Raw genomic sequence first — 25238 nt, 5'->3', positions numbered from 1 at the left:
GGAAACACAACAAACATAAAACCGAATAAGACACACACACACACACACACAGGCAGGCAGACAAAGACGAGACGCGTCACAGGCGGCCATGCATGAAGAATCGGCAAGACAATATACTTTCGGGAGTGCTGATGGCGAAGACTTTGCTGGGCTCGGCTGGTGTTTGTCTGTTGTTTGAATTGTTGCTCAGGTTCACCACTCTAGGCCTGACAAAAAAAAGGAAAAAAGAAAAAGAAAAAACACACGTACAAGTGTATCGACGGGTTGGGTCCGACCAAGATCCGGCCAAATAACAACAGCCCCTCCTCCGTTGCGGGACTAAACTTGGGGGGGACTCGCCCAGGATCTTCGGATGTGCACCGTTATAATCGGAGAGGTTTCGATTTGAGGCCATCCATGTCGCAAGCCGCCTCTTCTGGTACATCCCCTGGTAACAGTTCATCCGGTTTCGCCATTCACGAGCACTCATCCAATCGTGACTCGGCTGACTCGAAAAACAAAAACAAAAACAAAAACAAAAAATCTCAAAATGTTTCATGGCTGCCATTTTCTATTTGGCTCTCCGCATGGCTGATACCATCGGGATAAATGGGCAACAAGTCAACAAAACAATCGCCAATCTACGACTACTTGCACAAGTTAACGGTGACTTTGGGAAAACAATCCGTTGTTTGTTTGTTTGTTTGTTTGGTTATTTCAGTTTCGAATGTCACAGATACAGATATAGCCGTACTGCTGTTTGCAATGCTGGGAATTAATGGAATCGGTAGCGATGATAACTTGCATATAATCAGGGAATCCGAATGTCCATCTTAATTCTTGGCATTTTCTTCGGCCATTGGTGAGAGCGACCGGGAGTCCGACAGATTCAGTTTTGATGGCCCACAGGAAGTGACGGCTGAATGTCAACATTGTCGACATGATATAAGAAAAACCGCAATCCGATGGAGAACACGCGCACAAGGAAAGAAATCAAACCCGATTCACTTATCGGGAATGCCTATCGTCGGCTCACTCCAGCAGCTCTCTTGAGCACTTCCATGTTCCTTATAAATGAAACATTTGGTTGGTTCTTTGCCTATTTTCCTTTATCAAATTAATTTTTTTTTTTTCAGACGAAGGCTAGTGTTTGTAATTGCGTGGAATTGAAGGGATGCAGCTGGCGGGGAAATCAATGAACAATCACCGAAACGGAATGAAAGCGACGCAAAGGCCGAAGAATGAAATGAAAGAAGAAGGAAAAAAAAGAACAAGAAATAGAAAAAACTTTGAATGGATTCGACCTCTGATCCCGCCCTCGTCTATTCCTCAGAAAAAGGAAAAAGAAAGAATAAGGCAGAGGGGAAACTCCAGTAAAATAGAGAAGAAGACGTCGAAGAGATAACCGTGTGTTCCACGCAAGACGTCAACTTGCTCTCTCCATTGCCTCCTCTCGTTCCTCTATATTTCTCATGATTTCTTTTTTCTTTTCATTCTCCTTGCGTCTAGTGTCGTGATCGGCCAGGCAGAGTCCACGAGATGTCTTTCGTCATGTACGACCGAGCTAACACCATATGGGACACCATCTTGAAACCACTATACTTGCATGTCTACCCAATATCCCACATATCTTTCATACCTCTACTTTCTACCGTGGCCGGGGTCCCCCATCTCTCTCTCTCTCTCTCTATTCCCTCCATGGAAAGCTAGGTCGTCTGCTAGTCTAGCAAACGTCAGAGTTTTTAGTCTCCAATCAATCACCTTTTCTTAGTGTTCTTTTTGCCCTACATTCTCGCCTGTGGTCTCCTTTTGTTGACTGAAAACCCGTGATCTCGGTGTAACAGGGCAATAATTTTTCTGCTGATTGTAAAATTCTGTGTGCTTGATCTTGCTGTCCCAGCCACCAACATGAGTCAGGTCGACGGTGGCGACATCTCTGAGCCTGGCTCGGCAACTTCGGCAACTTCTGCCATAACTTGTGGCTTTTGCCAAAAATCGTTCAAAGGGAAGAAAAGTCGGAAGTTCTGCTCCACGAACTGCTTTCAAGATTTCCAAAAAGCAAACAGCAGCAAGCAGTCAACCAATGTCGCAAGTTTTCTCACCCTAGCCAATAGTGATCAGGATGTTTACTCAACTCCAAATACAGTCTCCAAGCCTAAACGTCTGTTGTCTGCGGATTCCAGCCCAGATGTATCCATGTCAGATCCTAAGAAAATTCGTTACGAAGACTACAGCAGCCTCACCAACGACTCCGAGCTTTCTCACCTTGATGCCCTCAACAGAGAAGATATTTGCAAGAAATTAATGGCGGCTATCGACTTTATTAAGACCCAGCATGAACGTATCTCCAAGCTGGAATCCGACCTGGTGGATGTAAAGCTCGCCTTCGCGGATGCGATGACTCTTCGATTCGTCGACCAGCGTGCTTCCTTGACTTCTCAACCTGCCGTTCCGGTTCACTCGGGCAAACCTCTGTACTCACAAGCCGTCCGAGGCCAGCAAGCTCCCGTCCTCGTAGCAAGTTATTCATCCAGCGCCATGCCTCCTGACCGAATCTCACTGGCTGGATTGGAGAAGCTCCTTGATTCCGGCGCTGGTGGCCCGGTTCCAGCGTCAGTCAGGCAAAAGGACAACAACATTTTCGTCCGGCTTAACGACCCAGCTGACCTTGATCGTGCCAAATCTATTCTGGAATCCAAGGCTGGACCTGACAGTGTAAATATTTTTAATTCTGTATCTCGTCCTACCAAACTGTACCCTGCTGTTGCCTTGTTTGTTGATTTGAGCTACCTGCCAAGTTTGAAGGATGAGTTAATGTTGAGGAACTTTGGGTTGAAGGGTAAAATCGATTCGGTGTCACAACTGTTTGCTAAGCCTAACTCTTCCAAGGGCCATGTCAAAATTCTTTTCAACTGTAAAGAGACTCGTGATCTTGCCATCCTTAACGGTGTGGTTGATTTTTTCAACACCACCGCCCGTATTGTTGAAATTCTTTTAGACCGAGAGGTCCGCCGATGCTTTAAATGTCAAGGATATGGCCATGTTTTGGCGACATGTCGTGATCCTAAGCCCAGCTGTGGTAAATGCGCTGGTCCACATCTTACTAGAGACTGCTCTAGCAAGGTATGGAAATGTGTGAATTGCAAAGGTGATCATCAAGCTGGTGATCGACATTGTCCCTCCCAAATGAAAGCCGTGGCAAGATACAGGATTAGGATGGAGCGTGCTTAATGCCTGACAATACTGTAAATCCTAATCGCCTTTTCAGATGTTTGCAAGTAAATCTTCGTCATTCAAAGGTTGCATCTGCCTCCTTGGCGGAGGTGATTTTAGAAAACAAATTTGATGTAATCCTTATTCAAGAACCTTATGCTAAGAACAGTAATTCTCCCACAGTTTCAAATATTCCTCCTGGCTATATATCGTTTCACTCTCTCTCCAAAGATCATGCATATGGGTCGGCTGTTCTTGTCAGGCTCTCTCTTGCCACTACCTTCCGGGCAGTTTGTCGCAGCCAGTCCAACCACATTGCGGCCGTTGATTTGTACACTCCATTTGGTACCTTCCGTTTTATTTCAGCCTATCTTCGTCCATCTATCAATGACGTAGTGACTCAGTTTATCTCTGGCATCGGTGGCATTCTTAACAAGCTGTCGATCGTCGCAGTCGATTCTAATGCCTTGAACAAAATCTGGAACAGCAAATGTACCAACGCTAGAGGGACTGAATTGGAATCTGTAATTTCAGATAACTGCCTGCAAATCTTAAATCAGCCTTTAGACCAACTTTCATTCGTTCCTGCTGGCACCTCATTTCTCGATCTTACGCTTGCTGGGAGCTCTGTCAAAAGCTCTCGTTGGTTTTTTCCATCTATTCCTTCCATGTCTGATCATCCCTACATTTACTTTGAGATAGATCAACGGTCAACTTCCTCTAACCCTTTCAATTCAGTAAGAACTAAGGTCCGTACTCCTCATATATCCCGTATCAATGTTGAACAATTTCGTGGCAAGGTCTCTGCTGCTATCAAGCTTCTTTTAATGCAATCCTGTGTAACGACTCAAAGCATCGACTTATCGATTGAAGAGTTATGTGTGCTCATTTCCTCTGCTGCTCGTTCCTCCAGAACAAGCAAATCGCTTGAGCCTGGTGCTCGTAATATGCCATGGTGGTCCAAAGAACTGTGTGGTCTTCGTCACAAAACACGTCAGGCTTTTAAGTTGTGGTCAGCCCAACGTACAGAGGTGAATAAAAATTCCTTCAAAGTCCTGAAAGCTTCTTACCAGCGTGAGATTCGTAAGGCTAAACAAGGTGCTTGGAAGCTCCTCTGTAGTTCCAATCCAGGGAGCAGTGACCTGTTCTCTGCCCTGAATGCTGCCTCTGGGAAGTTATCTTGTATTGGTCTCCCTACCGTGATCTGTGTCGATGGCATTGAAATATCTGAACCCCTGGCAATTTTAGAAAAATGTGCCCAACACTTCTTTCCTGAGCCTCCCCCGTCTGAAGACGTTCATCTCCCTGCCGAGAAACTTGCAGAGTCGTATTCCTTTTCATCTCATTCCCCCTCATTCATCTTCCCTCCAATAACATCTGAAGAACTGGCATCGGCAGTCACATCTATGAATGTTAAGTCTTCTCCTGGACTTGATGGTCTCTCCACAGCCTTGATCAACTCCTGTTTTCCATTGATCACCGACCATCTTTTAAATATTATGAATGCTTGTTTTTCCCTCTCCTACTTTCCGACTTGTTGGAAAGCTGCTAAAGTTGTCGTCATTGGCAAACCCAACAAGCCTGCCTACGATTCTCTTAACAGTTTTCGCCCAATAAGTGTTGTAAATACCTTGGCGAAAGTTCTGGAAAAATTGATCTTGAGCCGGGTCAGGTGGGTGGCGTCTACCTGTCAGTGGCTAAGTCCTAGTCAACACGGCTTTATTCAGGGTAAATCTACTGAATCTGCAGCACACTCCCTGATCTCTTTTTGTGAATCTTCTAACAAAGCCAAGTGTACTACAGCCTGTGCCTTTTTAGATATAAAAAGTGCATTTGATGCGGCGTGGCATCCTGCCATTATTTCAGCCCTTGATAGTCGTCATTGTCCACGTTATCTGACCCAATTAATCGTGAGCTTTCTCTCAGACCGCACAGCGCTTTTCTCTCTAAACGACTCTTCTCTGACGGTAAATGTTGGCCTCGGCTGTCCTCAAGGTGGCGTTCTGTCACCCTTCCTTTGGTCTGTTTTAATTGATGATGTGCTGCGTCTCTGCTTTCCCTTCCTTTCTTTTAATGTTGGGTTTGCTGATGACCTTACTGTGGCTACGGCCCACAAAGATCCCACCATAGCTACTCGCAACTTGCAGATCATGTGTGATCAGGTCAACAATTGGTGCTTGAGCAAAAAAATGTCACTTAATGCTAGTAAAACTGTTTTCATGCTGGTAAACAAAAAATTAATAAACTGCTCGCACCTCAGTTTGACAATCAATGGGTTGTCCATATCCCCTTCCACTGAGACCGTCTTTCTTGGCCTCACAGTTGACTGTCGCCTTAAGTGGCTAGTCCACGTTAATCAAAAAATTGCGGCGGCCAAACGTGTTTATTTTTCTCTAAGAGCGGCATTGAAATCAACGTGGGGCTATGACAAATATAGACTGAAATTTTTATACTATTCTGTTGTTGAACCGTTCCTGCTGTATGGCTGTTCCGTTTGGGCTCCTATGCTCTCTTCTAAGAAAAACATAAAGCTACTCCGCTCGTTTCAGCGTTCTGTTACCCTTCCGCTTTCCAGTGCCTTCAAATCTGTCTCGACAGAGAGTTGTCTTGCTCTCTCCAATATCCTTCCGATCGATTTGCGAGTGCTTGAAACCACTTACATGCGTTACTACTCTAACTCCACCGGCTATTTCTCTCTTGCGTCCTCGAAGTGGTTAACAAGCCGTTTGCCTGGCCTTACAACGTCCGCCAAATATGATTTGCCCATGCTGCACTCTCACCCATTACTGCCTCCCTGGGAGCCCTTTTTACAACCTTCACTCCTTGTTGAGGGTTGCGAGTTGCTAGCCCCTAATGACAAATCTGTTTGCATCTTTGTCGCTGCTACAGCAGTGCCACGCGGATCGTATGGTGGTTGTTACGTGGCGACTAGCCATGCTGAAATCATAGATTTAGTAAATGGACCTGTTCCTTCTACCTGCGCTTTTCTTGCTTTACAGCTTACGGTTTTGAGTGCGATCACGATGGCTTCCCGTCTATTAGAAGAGGGTCTCAGTGTCGATATAATTGCAATCGACCCTTCTGCCTTTACGTTCACTCGCTATTTCTCTAAACTTTCTGCAATTCAACGTCTTTGTCTAGACATGCTTGTCCCCTACCGAGATAAGATACGATTGTTTATTTGCCAACTCTCAAAGTCTGTAGGCCTTCAGCTTGCCATCGCTGGCTGTCAACTTCCTGGTGACAGTCTTGACAGTCTTTATAACCTTCCCAGATTACTTCCCTCTAAATCTTCAGCTCGACTCACGATTAAAAAGATAGCCGAGGAATTGTGGGATTCGGAATGGCGGAGCTGCTCAAATGGAAAAATGACTAGGGAATTTTTCCCAACGATTGAGTCCGTCAGACATATTCCAACTCACCAGCTCTGCCGTCAGATCGCCCAAGTCCTTACCGGCCATTCTCTACTTAAAGAACATCAGTTCCGCTTTAAATTTGCCAACTCTCCGGTCTGCACCTGTGGCAGTCCTACGGAGTCAGTGGAGCATTTTATTTTTCACTGTCCGCTCTTTTCCAAGCAACGTCTTCCTTTTGCTGCGACTTGCATCTCTATTGATGGTTCTTGGCCTAGGTCATTGCATTCCATTCCATCGAACCCCATTTTATGGGAAGCCTTTCGGCAGTTTGTACGCTCAACTAATCGCCTGATGTGGAAAGAGGTGTAGGGTGTTACCCGTAATTGCTTGAATATTGGCTCTGGTCTCTATTCTCCTCCATTCTTGTACCTTACCGCTCTCGATGTTCACTCTTGGCCCTAAGATTTACTTAGGTTGCCCAGGAGGTCATCTCGCGGTTCTTATCTTGTGTAAATTGCGGCTCTGCTCCCCTGCTGGTCAGGAGAGTGTGAGCCCTTGCATTTAATTGTACATATTGATCTTATGCCCAATCTCTAACCTCAAGCTAGCCAGAGATTTTCCCGCTGTAACTGTGTTCACCGCTCTCTGCTTGGTGGAGGCTGTACCGGTGGCCGTCGGCTGATGGTCTTGAAGGTGCAACCAAACCGGGTAGACTCCAAAAAGCCAAGCAGAGCTCGCGGATGATCGCCCGCCCAGCGTGGTGTAAATAGGCCCAGTTTCCCTTTTCGTGTTGTCTTATTCGTGTTGTTTTATTCGTGTATTAGTTTTCGCCATGCACAATGTTCCCTGTATATATGTGTTGTATCTATATTGCCATGAAACTGTACAATACATTCGAGCGACACTCCTGCAGGAGGTAACGCTCAGTAAAAAAAAAAAAAAAAAAAAAAAAAAAAAAAAAAAATTCCCTCCATCGCCCTCTCTCATTACCTCCTCTTTTAACTCACACTCTCCCGCTCGTTGCTATATACCCCCACAGCCCCATTCTCTCCGTTTATGAAAACCGAGGAGACCTTTTACTTACGTGCATGGGTCAGTGACTTTTTCAGGCTTTGGCGCTGCACGGGGGAGGAAAATTTGATCACCTATATAGGGTTAAATAGTATACCGAGCCAGTGGGTGAAATATAACCAAGAGGCATTTTTCAGCTTCTTATGTATCTAAACATGTATGTACGGTAATACAAGTCAGAGTTTGGCTGTTTTTTTCTGTGGCTTTCGGAAAACAACGAAAACAAAAAATGAGATTCGGCGGAACGTGACCAGCAAACTCAAAAAAAAAAAGAAAAAAAAGAAAAAAAAATGCGGCTCGTGAAACCAGCAAGTAAAAGACAACGGTGAGAGCGAACGAGAGATGCATAGAGTCATAGCGAGGGAAAAAATCAGAACCGCGAGGCGAAGACAGCTAGGGAAAAAGAAACGAAACGACATCCGGTCGCTTGGCCGCCACCTTTGACCTCTCATCCCCACTCGAAAATAAAGAAGAAGGATCGAGACAAGAAAGTCAAAAAGGAACGAGAGGCCGCCCTCCCTCATAACAAGAGAGAAGAAGAAGAAGAAAAAAATAACTTCCCATCAAAAAGTTGTTCTCAACATTCTCTTTCGTCCCAGTCGTCAAATCTCTTCTTCTTTAGCCTACAGGCAATGACCCACCCACCATAGAGTATAGACAGTAAGTATAACGTAGTCATTTGAATCCACACACACAAGTGCCTACCTGTGTGGCTGGGACTCCGTAGGTGATCATCATTCTCGTCATACGTTGTCATTCGGCCGAGGTCGCCATGGCTAATTCAGAAATGCAGGAACAACTACGTAGGTAAAAACAACGCTGAGTAGTTTTTATAACATTCATTAGAATCTATATGTTCTTGTTTATTTACCTTTGCTCAACTGTTGTTTAAATTCTTTCAAAAATATTCTTTCGAGGCGACAAATTCGGGTCGGAGTGCAGCTCTGTGAGACTGTGTCCTTATTGCGCGACCATTTTACAAAGTTGGCTATAACCTCAACCGACCGGAAAACACACGCAAGTGTAAAACAATAAAGAGCGCGCGCTAACACTCGATCGTTCGCCGGCCTCTTTTTCAAACTTACTTGCGTCGACGACCAATTTGGAATAAAAAAATCGAATGGGGGCTGCAGAGCCGAGCTCCTGGTGTGGTTCTTATCGCCTCTTTTGGTTTCTTCTTATAGCCTTATTATTATTCCGAGGGTATGTACGAAAAGGGGTTCGTCTTGAGGTCATTCTCAAAGTGGAACGGACGACGACCAGAAAAGAAAAAGAAAAAAAAAATAAGACAAAAATGAACCATCACCGCGCCCTATAGTCCTCCTTATTCTTTTTCTTTTTTCTTGAGGTCCATTGTGAGAAAAGAATCGCTTTAATATGGTAGAGCACACAGGTGAGGTCAGCCCAGTCAGGACGCCATTAGCTGCGTTTCATCCATCCATTGTATAGTTCTTTCTCTCTTCCTTTCTGTGATTGTTTGAAGCCATTGGATGGGGGGGATGTGCTCACGACTCTTGTGTGTTGGATGTTTTAATGACTGACCCTCGATACCACCTCTTACACGCATCTTCTGTCTGCCTGAGAACTCTCACACACAACCGGCGAAGAAAAACGCAAACAAAAACAAAAAAAGAGAAGAAGAAGAAGAAGGAAAAAAAATAATAAAATAAAAAAAGGCTGATAATAATGATAATAATAAAAAGAAGAAAAACTGCCGCATCCTTGTCCATAGATAAGGTAGCCGTCAGCCCGCGGTCATCTCCGCTTTGAAGAATACAGGCTAACTACGAAGCATAAGCGCTACCATATATCCTAGTGTGAGTTAACATCTTCTAATCATCTCGCCAATGACTATACGGCAGAAGCAATGAAGAAAACGGACAACAAAATTACATCAACACAAAAAGAGTGAAAGAGAGAGAGAGAAAAAAAACGTCTGTCCGTTGCGTATACATTGAATAGCGCTCACACACACACATGGATGGATGTGGCAATCATGGCGCACCGGTCGATGAGTCGTTGAATCAGTTATATGTACCCCTGAGAGGAATCAGAGTCGATGGCGATAAGAAAGGCAGATGGTACGATGATATATAACAAGCAAGCAAGCAAGCCAAAAAAAATAGCTAGAAGAGAACCCGACGTTCTATAGCAATAGGAACGCAGAGCTGGCGAAGGGGGCGTTCCGTGTTTTTCTACTAAGGTCAGTCAGGGGGGTCACCGTTCTCCATAGGTGGGATGGACAGAACCCCCTCCCGACGCGCCAGGATAACATGACGGATGACTTTGTATCTCTCTCTCTTCGTTCTCTCTTTTTCTTGTCCGATGAATTTCTTTTTTCCCCCTCTTTTCTTTGGGAGGGAGGGGGGCAGAGATTCGGGACCTTGGTTACGTCAAGGAAAAACAGCTAAAGAGGAACAGAGAACACGTACCGTCGTACCGTACAGACCCCGTGGATAACTGATAGCGTTCCGTGTGGCCGCATATTCCCAGGGCTGTTATTTTGTTGTTGTTGTTGTGATTTTCCTCTTTTCCGTCAAAGATTTAGTCAAATTCAGACTCGGTGCAGCGGATAGTAGAGGACACAATCGCTTTTTAACTGACGTCAAAGTTCATCCAAGTTTATACTTGTCAATTTTTCATTTCTTCCCTTCCAATTCTCTTCGATTCTGTCGCCATTGCATTGAGATGTCCACGGCTTCACGCGCACCTAGAATTCCAGCCGACATTCCTCCGGCTTCATCCACATCAATGCGTCTCTTTCACTATAGCCTTCCCCCCCCCCCCTCCTTTCTCCTCCTCCTCGATCTGGGCATAATTTGGTCACGTCTCACACTGTGCCGTTTGAGATTTGACTATGACGAAATGATCAAACACAAATCGACTCTCCAAATCGACTCTCCAACTTGACCAACTTTATGGCTTCAATATTTCTTGGCGGTCATCCCGTGATCATCTTTCCAATACAATTCAACTCGATGATGATTGCTCGTGTTGTAGAAGAGCATTTTCTTTATAATTTAAAAAAAAAACAGAGCCAACAAAACAGTCGGCCGGGATAACCAATTAAACGTTACTTTGTCGGTCTGCGATCACGAAATCAATTGCTTTGTTCTGTTATTGAGAAGGGAGTCCATTCGATAATAAAAAGAGCGACGCTCAAAAGTCGTGAATCGAGTAACTCCCCACGTGCGTCTCCGTTTTTTTTTTTTTTGTTTTTTCGTTTTTTTGTAGAGGCGGGCAATTCACGAGGCAATTCATTAGGACCGATCTCGGGCTGATGGTCGTTCAAACTTGGGGCCGGTTCGATTCCCTTGTAATATGGGTGTGAATTTTCTGATTCAATCGGCCCGTCCCGTTCCTGGCCAAAGTAATCGGCGATGGTATCATCGCTACGAGATTATTGTTTGCAAGTTGTCTTCGTGATTCCAAAAAGGAGACCGATTCAACTCATCAGTCACGTTGGAGAGGTGAAACATTCACGGACGGAGCCTGGGAGCCGGACCGGAGAGAAATTCGATCACGCCGCTGTTTGCAGCAGCAGCAGCACCATGGAGGAAAACGGTGATGGCACTGCTCGTAGAGGTGAAACAGGGTCAGCAGCTGCACTGCACAAACGCAAAAACACAAAGAAGAGCACAAGAAAAAAAAACATGCAGAAAGAGAGAGAGAAAAAAAGAGAAGAAAATGAATCCGTTTTGAATGAGATAGACAGAAAACGCCAACATGTGCAGCAGGTCATATTCGAGTCTCTTGCCTAGGCGCTCCCATGAACCGCGCGCCACATTTCTCACCACGGTTTTTTTTTTCTTCAAATATTTTTCATTCCCCTAATGTGTTATGTGTACAAGTCCACCCTCATTCATCTTACCATAAGGGGAGGGGGGGGGCCGTACATAAGGTACGGTTCCGTGATGGCAATGATAGCATTCTTTCGAGCTGCACACAGCAGTTGCTTGTTGGTTGCAATATAGGTGCAATATAGTAGGATACGGGATATGATTGTTGCTGCTGTTATTTTGTTTTGGTGTCGAGAGCGACAAAAGAAAACCGAGAGATGACCCCTTGGTCAGAGACTCACGACCACCATCTGGCTCCGTGTGGCTCCATCAGTTCAAAGACAATATATAACCCACAAAAGAAAAGATATAGAGAGATTCATTCGGTAGGAGAAGGGGATAAATGATGACGGCGGTGGTGGTAGTGCAGCCCAAAAGGCAAAAGCAGAGCGCGGAGGAGCGAGGTGAGCCTTTTCTCGCGGGGTTGATATGCCCTCATGCAATGTGTGAGATTCTCTCACGAGCCGATTCACAGAATATGTAACCCAGGAGTTACTAGTATCGTCGTCGTTCGTCTGCACTCTGCATCCATATTTCGTTCGTTGTTGTTATTAAAGGGCATCGGGCGGGAAAAAAAGGGCCAGGGGAAAACGGGGGGCTTCGATGCTCATTAAAGTTCGGCGGGAGATTCAAAAGGTCACTCGCTGTTGTAGACTCTCCCACAGCAGTTGAGCCTGCCTGCCAGCCAGTCTCAGGAGTGTTTAGTGACCTCTTCAACCTCTTTTCTCTCTCCTCGCCTGAGCGTTTCCGAAACGGAACGCACGTCCTTGTCTCTGTGTGCGCAGCTTATAGAGACTAGCTAGTATATAGACGACCGAGTGTGTGTGTGTGTGTGTGTGTATACAATCGGAGTCGAGAAAACGACCCAAACCCGCGATTATGTCTCTCATCTGTTCCGAAAAAAGTCGAGACCGCGAGCGACTTTAATGGAAGACTCTCCTGGTGTATGCGCGTTGACCTCTTGAGAACGAGCCACAGGTCGCGCTGGTTTGATTGTCTTTCAGCCATTCATGTCCTGTCTCTTCTCTCCTCTCTCTTCTCAGAATGTGAGAGAGTCTATATACGATGGAAAAGAAAAAAAAAAGGGATTCAACAATTTCAGGCAAAAGTACCGGGGAAATATATGTGTGGGGGAGAGGCCGGGAAAGAGAGAGAGAGAGAGAGAGCTGACCCCTCTCACCATCATTCAATGGCACAAGTGAACTCCTCTCCTTGCTCCTCTCTGCTGGCTGCGCTGGCGGCTACTCCCTATGCGCTCCTTCACGGCTACTACTTGATTTCGTGACCACTAAACGCTGCGAGGTAATCACCAGCGGCGCCCTCGATGTTCTCTCTCTCTTTGAGTGTCTCTACGAATCACGAGGCTCAGCCCACCTTAGGCGAGTCGTGGAAGTCGAGAAAAAGGGCCCCGAAAAAACACAAAAACCAAAAACAAAAAAAAACTTCCCATCGTCGCTCGTCACCCGTCACCTGTAGCTTGTCGACTCATTTCATTCACGACTCGGTCATCATTGCATGGCCCTTCTCTCTCTCTTTTTCCCTCGTCTCTTTCCCATTCATTACTATAAATAGGAAGAGTCGCGGCTCATTTTCTTCCTCTCGTTTCGACTAGCCCCGGCTGGCGGTTTGTCTGTTTTCCTCTCGGCTTCTCTCCGGCCCGCTCTCATCGTCTTGTAGCTAGTCTCGTTCCCAGCCTCGTCACTATTATAACAATGCAAACAAGCCATTCTTGCCCATCTCTATTATCTATCTTGTTTGGTTAATGAGCAGAAGCAAAAACGGAAACCATTTGAGGAGATTTAGACTGGCCCGAGATGACAATGGGAAATCTCTTTCATCTCGAGACTCTTTTTCCCGCGCTCGATGATATTGTCCAGGTTGAAACGAAACCGACTACGAAGAGAATCTCTTTCAGGCGGAGAAGTGGAAGAAGAAACACGCCGAGATGCTTACACTTCATCAACAGGGAACTTTCTTTCGTTCCTCAAACTACCGCATACAGCAGTCTCTCATTAAATCTTGAATAATAAGTTAGCGTTCTTGTTTTTTAGGTTGATATTGCACATTAAAGGAGCTAGCGTGTAATTGACTTTTGTCGACTTTCTCTGGGAATTCGCTACGGCCCAGTTTTTGCAGCCTGCTGCTCCTGATGAACACACACGCACACACAAACAATCAACGAGACGCACCACCACCACCACCCAACAACAAAATAGAAATAAATTAGAAATAGAAAAGAGCTTCTCATTCTATCGACTGTTTGACATGTATAGGATCCGTATCCGGGTCAATATAATGTGACTAAAAAGCTATTAAAAATCGACTCCTTTTTTTCCTTTTTCTTATTTTTTCTTTCTTTCTCATCTCATCTCATCCAAGCGCGGCAAAGAGCGATTAAAAACTACGCGGTGTGATCGCATCGCGCATCTTGGAAAAAGCCACGAATTCATAACGCAAAAGAACTGCGCTAGAGGCGGGTCATTAAGCCCTTTATTTGGCATATGATTGATTCGATCCGATTCGGACTAATTGGAGAGCGAAGGTATCGGATGAAAGGGACGCGCTTATATATATTCTCTCACTGGCGAGCGAGAGAAAACTGGAGAATAAGACAGAGAGAAGAGGGAGGAGAATATAGGCAGTCTGACAGACAGTGGAGATAGACCGGTAGATACAGCGGGGGTTGTCTCTTTCCCATATTTCCCCGCTGATCACGGGGGCCATAGAGTCGACCGAAAAGCAAAAAAGAGGTTGGCCCTGGCCGTTTGCCGGGAATCGTCCATCATTTATGAAATGATTGCCTCTCTTCTCAAACGGCGTTATGATAGAATACGCAGACGAGAAAGAACGCCGCACTGCCATCGCCCAGCAGCGGACATGCCTCTTCGATATTTCCTCTCTCTCTCTCTCTCTCGTCTCTCTCTCTCCTTCTATTTCGTAATCTCGTCCCTTATATTTCTGGTATTTAAATAAAGCCACGATTGGCCGTCCGAGATTTCGATCTCTCTTTCTATCTCTTTTTTTTTTCTTCTTCTGTAATTACAGAGGATAAAAGATTGAAAGAGAGAGGCCAGAATAAGAGGAAAGAGTAGGCAGACGAGGTACAGTACACTGCTGTATATGTGCGCAGCGAGGAGAGAGAGAGAGATGGCAATGCGTGCATAATTATCGGTCAGGAATAGTTCCACGACGTTGTTATACAAAGTTCCACGAGGAAGAAATCTCAACACACACCGAAGGCTATATACGTACACTATGCGGTAAAACGTGCGGGCGATATTATATGCAGCACCGCTTCGTCTAAGTCCGGATGACCGTTCCGTATACGAATTACAGAACCTTGTTATTAATATGATTATTTCTTTGATCGTGAACATGCATCTATCTCATGTCAGATTCCATGCAAAGAGACCACTTTCGACGTGGCATACTTGTTTTGGCGTGAACCCCCTCTCTCACTCCTCTCACTCCCAGCTGATGGATCTTTTGCTGTTTTGTGTTTCCCATCCTCTTTGCTGTAGCGTATATTCTCCGACTGTCTGTCGGGATATTATTCGGCTATAGCGTTTCACGTTTTTTTTTTAATACACAGAAAAATACGTAAGCCATTTTCTGCCTTCGCGTCGTTTCCCCCTCGACATCAATCAGTAGGTTAAGGAGTGAGGATGTTCAAAGAACTTGTGTCATTATTTTATCCCGGACCAAGATCTTAACATACACAATGAAGATCGTTTATCTCGACATTTGCATGTGGTTTTAATTGTCAATTTCGAATGGTCATATATACATACCCGAGATATCATGGCCGGCATACTTGGAATTTTAGGGAGATACTAATAGTAGTATATTATATTCGCTGTAAAACAGCATGCCAGACCCTGCGACTGGAAAAGAAAAGTCTGTCACGGCTATCTACCGCATCAAACACACCTTTTGGACAATAACAACTTTTAAAAAAGAAGGAGAAGAAGAAGAAAGAGATGAAAAAATCAAACAAAAAATCCGTAACAGCCGAGTGTACATAATAACGGATTTCTATGTAGCGGCCCCTCTCCGGAGCGCCCCCAACATCGGATCGCATTACCTGCCGATGTTAACGACACGCCGATTTGTGCAGGGCCAAGCGAGTCAGAGAGCCAGCAGAGCCTCTCTCATAGACACTGGCGAGGAGATAATCCATCACTGTCGGCTCGTTAAAGAGCGCGCGGATCTTTGGAACATTAGCGCGATGATGTCACCTGTTGTCTGTCTAGTGGGCGCTATGCAGTGTAGATGCGCTGCCCGTCCTCTATATGCAGTCATTCCCATCAAGGAATAATGCTCACCTCCTTCAGTTCTTTTCCCCCCTGCGTTACATTCTTTTCGTATTACGAGAAGCCACGATTCAATCTTTTTGGGTTCTCTCTCTCTCTCTCTCTCTCTCCTTATTGCTTTTCTCTCTTGCCTCTGTTGCAAGTAAATTTTCGAATGACCAATAACTACTCCTCCCTAAAAGCGTTATTCGGTTTCACACCTTTGAGGGCCCTGATCATGTTCAGTCATGCTTCAGCCCAACTCCCTTTTTGTTTTTCTTCTTCTTCTTATTTCTTTGGATCATCAATCGATGGCTTTTGAAAAACAGAAATGTGCCTCAAACTCCGAAGCGCAACCATCTTTCTGTGGTCCTGCCTTATTCTCTCGAACCGTTCATTTGTGTTAAACTACCGACAAATGAATCGTTAGTGCACAGTCCGTACGTGGTCGATCTCTCCTCCGTGCATTTCCCAAGGCGATCGGAGCAATATCTTAGGAGAAATTATCTTTCATTTTCTCCTTCCACCGGCAAATCGAATTCATCGGCCTTTCCTCCAGCCTGCATCGTCCCTTGGCTAGCTGTTCAATTTATAGGACTTCATAGGATATTTTTTTTTTCTCCATTTCATTTTACATCGTTTGATTGTTTTTAATTTGGTTCCTTATTTTATTTCCCCGATTTTCTATAGACGAAGAGAAATAAAAAATCTCTGACAGATGTATGAGCAACACCCATGTTGTCCGCCCCTAGCCGGGCTCTTCTGCCGCAGTCTTGACCTTAATTGATGCCTGAATGGCCAAGCAGGCGAGTTATATAAGAGTATGTGTGCGGCGAGGAAAAATTCTTTCGCCTCCACTCCAAAACTACACGGAATATTTGTGTTTTTCATATTCTTTAAATGCTGCTGCCGGTCGCCTGCTTGTGAGTTGAGACTAGAAACCCATAAGTATCCAAACGGTGAGTATTTTTCTACCTTTTTTCCCCTCCCGCATTTTCGACATTTTCATTGAGTGGGAGACATTGAAGCTGAAACCTGCTCATCTCTTGTATTCCAATCTCCAAGCCTTCGATGTCAATACTGCACATATATGTGTAAGCATAACATACACGGGGCACACACTATATATATTACACGGATAGGTTGAATATACATGTATGCATTATTACGGCCAGTATATACAGCAAGAGATACTGTACGTCGATAGAGAGCGAGAGAGAAGAGAAGAGGCACACGGAGGGACCCTTGGCCTCGCGAGGGGGGCCCGCCGACAATGCAGGAATGTCTCGGAGTCTTGACCCAAGAATTTCAACCACACGCCTTTTATTCTTCTGCGCACACAAAAAAGGTTCCTCCAACTTTGACCTCTTGGCTTTCTTATTCGATTCTTCGGTAGATCGGCCGGGTGGAAGTGCGTACCTTCATTTCTCCCCGTAATTCTCCAGCAGTCGTCCCTCCTCGAGTAATCCTCCTCCTCCTACTACTCCACCATCACCATAGGCTCTACCACCCATGCCTATATGCTCATCATTCCTCGGCCGACCGTCACAGGTGGTGAATGGAGTTTTCTCCTTCGTCCGCGTCGTCTATGCGCGTTCCAACGTGTTCTATAACCGCAGCAGCCAACAGGATTGGAGTGCAGCTTCAGTTTGTGTACCGTATATCTGCTGGCGAGAGGGAGAACAGCCGAGAAGCTACACACACTCTTCCGTGTGCTGTGTGTATATGCCACGTCCGAATAGCGGAGATACTCCATCGGCGATAAGGTCGAGCATTCCTGGCATCATTGCTCACCAGGTTCCACATACAAGAACATGTGAAATCAGAAGAAGAAGAAGAAGAAAGAAAAAAAAAGAATGAAATATTCATAAACCAGTTTCTCTCTCTCTTTCTCTCTTTCTCTCGTTCTGTCTCGTCCACCGACATATCCCTCAACTTCGGTCCGATACACATCCGCTGCTGCCTCGTGTGGATCCTGCTGCGCTTTTGTTATGCAAGACCACCAGTGGTTCATTCTAGGGCTGGACAAGGATCTTTACTGCTGTCTCTCTTCGCTTCTCCGCCTATATTTTCTAGATACATTTCGCTCTGGCTGATTTTGTTTGTTGTTGTTGTTGTTGTTGTTTGGTTTCGCTTGCGTCTGTTTGAACAATTTAAGTTTGAAAAAGATCCGAATTCCAGATCAGGTTAGTGCGCTATAGCCTGAATTAATGGTATGAGCCAGATTAAATTGAATGTAATAATAAAAAATAAAACAAAACAAAAAATAAAAGCCGATCCGTATGTACTACTGCTGGCTGATTAAGAGTACGGAGCCTATAGTTCCTGGCAACCTCACTGACAAAAGATGAGATCAAACAGACCTCAGGATGGCACAAAGGCCCAGATAAATGAAAGCACGGCCGTGTAATCAAAGAAGTTTTCTCATTAAAATCCTTGTTTTTTGGGGTCGCTCTGACAGCCGCTCGTCTCCTTGTCGCTCTCGTTTTCCCTCTTTTATTGACACCGCTGACTGGGTGTATGGAAACTGAACGAAAAGACAAGAGGCCCTCGCCTTACTTGCCGACTGACAGTTCGATAATGATGGCGCAGTCAAAACTAGAGCCTATAGTCTCTCTCTATACCGAACGGGCGTCGTCGTCGTTTGCTAGCTGTCAAAACAAGTGAAAAAGAAAACCATTCTTCTAAACCTTGCTGTGTGCTGATGTGCTTTGCTCTGCCGTCCTCTTTCGGCCGATGTTTGTGATGTTATAATTAGTGATCGCGTTTCAGCGTGCCGTGTTCATCATTTTCCTATGCCGTGCCTATAGTCCTACATAGTCCCTCCCGGCCCTGAACCTCCCTCATCCTCATCCTCCTCCTCCCCTCCGCACTCTTTTGTGGATCAGCGCTGATTTTCACGTAGACCTACTGTATGTGCATATATATAAGATCTCTTCTTCCTTTTCCGACCTGTCATCGGAGCCTGCTGATTAGAGTCACAATTAGCAACCCTTCATCTCACACTCTCCCAAGTACAAATTCAAATGACAGCCAGTGAAACTAGACAGAAGGGCTTGCTTGCCGGAGTTCGGCACTAATAATCTGGCTCTGTCAAATTTACCGTTGCTGTCAAATTGAAGGTATAATACTTTGTCGGATATTCCGGTGTATACCTTGGTTGATTGAAAATTGGAAGGAAGAAAAATACAGGCTGGAGTAGCAATTGACAATTTAGATTTGATGATTGCGATTGTATCCGCCATAGATTGCTCATCAGCTCAGCCACTCTGAAGCTAACGTGATGACAACCGCTACTTTTGGTGTTGAAGCGAATATGTTTTTTTTTTATTTTAGTAGTTGCAACAGCGGATGATGCCAATGTCAGCCAAATTTTGCCAAGTGTCGAATGCGGACGAATAACGGAACCTGAAAAGTGACATGACAGAGGGTGACAATAATGTCAAAGCACTGTTCGAAGGAGAGACGGACAATAATCAGGCGAATATAATCTGAATGAGTCAACCGCACGTCTAGTCGGTCGTTGGCAAGTTTATTGGGAAATTCCTTCCAATTACATATCATTGAATGTCCCTTATCCTGTCCCTTACTATACGTGTGATTCCTTGAGAATATTGACCGCAGTCCAGACCCTCCGTCACCATCGCGATTCAAACTTTGTGGCATTCGGTGGGGGGGGGGGGGGGGGAGGAGCTGTCGCAATGTGACTATCTCTGCTGCCCACGTGGGGCATGTCGCTGTAGGATTAAATATAGATTTATCATCCAAATAAGTCGATGCCGGACTCGCCTGAGCTGCTGGCCCGCGTCTCCGAGGTGGCAGCATTCCTGTATAGCTGTTGCGCACGGCGGGGTCTTTTTTTTTCTTCTTCCCTTTTTCTCTTTTCTTCCTCGACTGTGATCGTCTCTTGAGTTTTTGAACTCTCTTCTCTTTTTTAAGTGGCAGAGACATTCTCCGTCGTTAGACACAGTCCCCAAAAACTCCCACTTTCCATCTCCCTGTGTTTCTCTTGCCTTTCTGCCAACCCCCCCGGTTCTACCCCCCTCTCTCTACTCTTCCACACACGTTGGTCTTGGATATCCAAGATATCGTGACACGAATCTCCGCCAAAGTGGAGAGAGAGAGAGAGAGAGAAGAAGAAGAAAAAAAGGCTCTTCTTTTTTAATGTTCTCTTTCCTCTTCGCCATCTAAGAAGCTCACGTTGCCGGTTCAGAGAGCGCTTCGTTTCGGGCCACCGAGTTTCACCTCCCGCCTCCTCCTTTTCTTTCTCCACAGCAAACTGTGTACTGTGTAGATATTTTGTTGTATAGGAGTGCATGTGTAGGGCCGCCGCCACAGCTAGACCAGACCATCGCCCACTTCTCTCGCGTGATGTGCGGCCCGTCTCGAACAATAGAGCACCTTTCTTCGTTCTTCCCGTCCCTCCCGCCTGTACACGAAACAAAAGGTCCACAAACGACCGAAACGACGTCGCTTGGCCTTTTTCCCCACTTATGAACAACCGAAATAATTTACGAAAATTATTAGACACTTTACAATATATAGAAGAACTTGTAGAACAAAAATGATAAAGAAGAAGAAGAAGAAGAAAGAAAGTCGGAGGAGGAGTGTTGTATACATTTAGATATTTTTCAAGGAGAGGAATCCGTCCCGCCCCGGAAAGGGTTGGGTGTCAACCATCTCCTTCTCATTCATGCCCAATCTTACATCACATTATTTTTTTTTAATTAAAAAAAAAGGAAAGAAGAAAAGAAAAAAAAAAGTTTAACAACTTTGTTTTTTGTTATACAGTCAACTTTTCTATATGGCACATAATATAAATACGTAATGGATCGGAATGTTTTCCCAAATGAAATAAATTCGATTAAAAGTTCTCAATTGGAATACCTGACGTGACTTAACCTATTCACAATCATAATCAATTCACAACTTTCAGTATAGCACATAATGGGAGATGACTGTTTGAACTCAAATATCGATACAGAAAAACGAAAGACAAATAGGGACAGGCCAAGATGTGCCACTCGTCATAACCGGCCATATTGTCCACTTGGAAGTTCTAAGAGAAATGTCGACCCTGACGGAATAAAAAAAAAGCTGGGCATTTTTGTACGAGGCGTGTGTACAACACGCCATCGAGATAAAAATAATAGTCTGAGACTGCAAAAGGACGAAGACAGCGGTGGACACCGTGAAGAGGACGTGGACTATTACGGTGGCCCACCTTGGCATTCAACCTGTAAAAGGATCATTAAAAATAATAAATAAATACATGGAAGGGCGCGTTTCACCTAGGAAATAAAAGCTCTGCTGCTGTCGCAGGCGGAAGAGATTCCCATTTGTAGCGAAAGAATGGACACTTGCAATGGAGAAGGCGTGTGCCGCAGCACTTTGTCAATCCGGTACAACCACACCTGTTACACAAGTTACACCTTTTCTTTTCCACCCACCTTCTTCTTCTCTTCTTGTCCTCGACTTGCACTCTTACCCCCATCCTCTTCCTCCCTCCCCCTACCTTCTCCTCCTAAAAAAAAATAGATAAAAAATAATAAAAAAAGAGAAAAACCCTCAGTCAAATTGTATGCCTTAACTCCCTGTTGATGGAGTCTTCTCTCGTCTTCCTCTCGTAACAATCTTCCGTGACTTCCTTATTCTCTCCGACACTTTCTATTCTAATGCACATCAACGTGCCATTATCTCCAGAACTCTGTCGAGCGCATCCGTTAAATGACGCAAATGGCGATCTCAAAACTGTGGGGTGTCAATTCACCGCGTCTTCCGCTGTCAAAATCATTCGCCTCAACGGGTGTCGCCGGCAACGAATACCGGTAACTAAAGGTTCCTCAATCCTCATAATGCGACTTTTCTTCCTGACACAGACGGCCGAATCACTCAACTACTACACTACTATTGAGATTTTTATTTTCAAACAGCCGTACTGTAACTGATTTACCGTTCCGTGTTGCATTGTGCCCAAGAGTTAGAGTCAATATTTTGCTTTACAATTCTATTTTTATCCCTTTTTTTTTGTTGGTTTGACGTCAATGGTTCGGATAGCATAGGCGCCAATAGGCGCGTTAAACGAAGCCGAACGGATCAATAGCGACATCGCTGGATCAAGACGACGACGAGCTCAAAAGTCAACAGTCAACACTTGCGCAAATCACAACTTTGAGACATTGCATTGGAGGAAAGAGTCAGAGAGAGAGAGAAATAACTAAGCGAGGTTGCGACCTCACAACAGCTACAGTCGTTAATGCATCAAAATCATCCTACTGGAAAACGGCACCGCTTCAAGAGCGGGAGGGGGCAACGACTGTTATTTAAATGTGTAGCATCAATAGATTGCAATCGGCTAGCCATTTCGGCGTTCACTTTTCGAAGGATTTAAACTGCGTGAAGCGCGTGGTGTGATGCATGGCTCTTTTTCTTCGGTCACTTCCAGACAGCGGAAGCAGTAAATATTTCAATTGATGTTTTATACGTATATATGTATAAGATAAATTTATCACGGTCAACGAATACAAAATATACATGAAAGATCCACTAAATGAAGCAACACGAACCGAATTTTTTTCGTCTCTGAAAGGAGAAAAGACAAAAAAACAAAAAATGAAAAAATGAAAAAAGAAATACTGATGGATGACCCTGTGGCTGACGTGCGCTATATAATTCCGGCCTGGCGTCGGACGTGCATGGGTGTCATTGCACTTCCCTCAGCCTTATACTATGAGGCTTGAATCAAATATACTTGTTCTTTATTCCAGTCCAAAGCATCCTCTCGCCTTTATCCCTTGCTTCTTCCAGTCTTCCAGGTGTGAGCGAGGTGATCAATAATTCGAAAAATGAGGGACAGACCGGGAAGAGGCAAAGGGAAATATAAGGAGGAGGAAGAAGAGGAGGAAAAAGGGTTACCAGCAGTTATGCTGGTGCACGTTTTCACTACGAACACGACCGAGAGGCCTTGCTGCGTGCGCGTCCTCTTGTTTTTCTACAGCTCCACGAAAACAAAACAACACCTTCCCCCCACACAAAAAAAAATAAAAAATGGAAAATATCCCCAAAAAATATTATGCAGTATATACACGAAACAACTCTGAATGGCACTGAAATTGAGAACAGGAAGGGAAGTTCATCTTGCCGGGCTGCGTAAGTCCGTACATAACAACTGTATAACCTCTCATGCCTCAGTCTCCTGGAAGAACACGACCCGCCGCTCTTACAGTCGCACGACTTCCGTTTATAGACACCTCTCGCATCTGTTGGTAAATAAGGAAATCAAACTAATCATTAACTATTTCCAGAAGATCGAGATCCTCATCGGGAAACGGGGTTTTCTAAGAAAACTATTTTTCGGCGCTTTGTTTTATCATCAAGTTATTTTGTTTGTCTGAAAGTAGCAGTTCAGTTATATGCATCAGCTAGCTACATCATCAAATAAAGCGTACACGTCGTGAATGAATTTTGTTTAACGTAATCATTATTCCAATAAAAACTGTGTGGGAAAAGAATAAGCAAATGATTTGTTAAAACTGACACCGTACTAAAATAGTTTCAGGTTGTGAATACGGGAGATGTGTGTAATTCTCGAGTGGTATTCTTTTGTCCTTTGTTAATTGAAGTCGTGTCGTAAGCTGTCGAAATGAATTTCAAAGATAAATGGTTGCTTTGTTGTAAACGGCCTATTCCAGCCAACAAGCCAAAAGAGAAGAAGAAGATGCGTATGTATACCGTATACGTGGGAAACACAAACACGTTAATGATAGAGTGGACCACGTCTGCTGCAGAATGATATCGTGCTGAAAAGAAGACCAACCCACACACACGTCAACATATATACATACGCAGTTACACACACACATAAACGCAGGGGGGGGGGGAGAAAAAAAGAAGAGAAAATGAGATAAACTCTGGTGCGTAACAGTGACCGCAACCAGTGGCCATCTGGTCCGCTTCGTCTAATAGCCGTCTTCCCTTCGCCGGATGATCTCTCGACCCTTTTTACGCAACACAATGTCGTAGAGGCAAATCTTTTCTTTTTTTTCCCGTCTGCCCTTTTCTTCTTCTTCTTTAATTTCGTGTCTATCTACACACGAAAGGCACATTTATGTATTTATATATATAGACTGTAGAGCATAGGACGGCCGGCGGTGCGGGATATGCCCGGGACACCGTGACCACCACAAGAAAAGACGCCGTAATCAGCGTGAGCGTGTCCTCCCTTTCTCTCCTTCTCTCCTTTAAGTCGGGGGGCGCCGGGTAGAGAGAAGAGCGAAGGCCTCGCCTGTCGTGACGGATTCGCCACGGTCACTTCATGCTTTTGTGCTGTGCGGATGGGCTCCGAGTTTATTTTCTTTCTTGTTTCGGTGCAGCACGGAATGACCAATGGTCGCATATAACCAGCTAATGACTTTCGGGTCCGCACGACGCCAGCCAGAGAAGAGGCGAAGATGAAGAGTCGAGTTCAAGGTTCTCATTCCAGAAAACCCACAAACATCTCAGACGCTCGACTCGATCCGGTCGAGAGAGAGAGAGAAACGTGCATATAACCCACGCATAGCCACTCTCTCTTGCTGCTCGCTCCCAGCCTGCTGACTCTCTCGCTAGAACAAAAACGATGCTGGTGGTCAACGGTTCTGGGTGAAACTCTTCTTCTTCTTCTTCTTCTTCTTCTTCTTCTTCCCGACGAGCCTCTCGTTCTTCTTTGCCCATCTCTCTAGGTTTTGTTCTTCTTCTTTTTCTGGCTCTTGGGCTTGTTTTCACGTAAACAGAAAGATTGGTTCATTATCATATTAACTTATAATGATGCATTGTTGCGTTGTTGATGTTTTCTCGTCTATGCTCTCCTCTCTCTCGCTCTTTCTTTCTTATAAACTGGTTGGCAAAGAGTACCGTGTTCTGCTTCATTTTTTTCTTTTTGGTTTTTGGTTTTGTTTCTCCCTTCTTTTTCGTATTACGTCAAGGCTCTGCGTTATACATTTTTCCCACCTTGCCAGTAGTAGTGGGCCGGGAATCGAGTCGCCACACAAGATTATGTATCGTGGTGTGCTGCTGAAGATGAGACTCGGGAAACTGAGCACTGGACAGCCATCAAAGAGCCACCCACGTTGGCTAGAACATTACGCCATCTTAGATATTTATGATCTTGTTACTGACGCGGAGCCCGGGTTATTACGATGCGCGTGTACAACCCCTTTTTGGCCGTGAGGCTGCATCACTCATTCGTTTCCTTCTATCCCTTTTACAGTACCTCTTCCTTCCCTCCCGCATTCTCTCTCTCTCTCTCTCTTCATGACTTTTCTTCTTCTTCTTCTTCTGCTTCTCCTCCTCTGGCTCGCTTATGCGTGCCTTTCTGTGCGGCTATTTGTTGGAAACTATCAAGTCGCTGGACGACGTGGAACATGGTTTTCGTTTTCCATAGCCGACCGACCGACGCGATGATTGAAAGAGAAATTTGAACGTTTCGTCAGCAGCGCTGCTGGCAGTCT

General features: G+C 45.0%; 1 long non-coding RNA gene across 2 annotated transcripts; it reads right to left on the bottom strand.

The window, feature by feature from the left end:
- Positions 1 to 20590: 20590 nt before the first annotated feature.
- Positions 20591 to 23613, bottom strand: LOC124196093. 2 transcript variants are annotated; one of them, XR_006875580.1, is made up of 3 exons: positions 23482 to 23613; positions 23295 to 23384; positions 20591 to 23009 (listed from the first exon to the last, which is right to left on the bottom strand). It is a non-coding gene; the product is annotated as an uncharacterized LOC124196093 (long non-coding RNA). The 2 variants fall into 2 exon arrangements; XR_006875581.1 differs by having other exon boundaries at positions 20591 to 22769; positions 22836 to 23009; positions 23295 to 23581.
- Positions 23614 to 25238: the final 1625 nt, after the last annotated feature.

The sequence above is a fragment of the Daphnia pulex genome, chromosome 6, assembly GCF_021134715.1.
Source record: "Daphnia pulex isolate KAP4 chromosome 6, ASM2113471v1".
Classification (NCBI taxonomy): Eukaryota; Metazoa; Arthropoda; class Branchiopoda; order Diplostraca; family Daphniidae; genus Daphnia; species Daphnia pulex.
The sequence above is the reverse complement of the archived record's forward strand: the minus strand, read 5'-3'. Positions and strand labels throughout refer to the sequence as shown.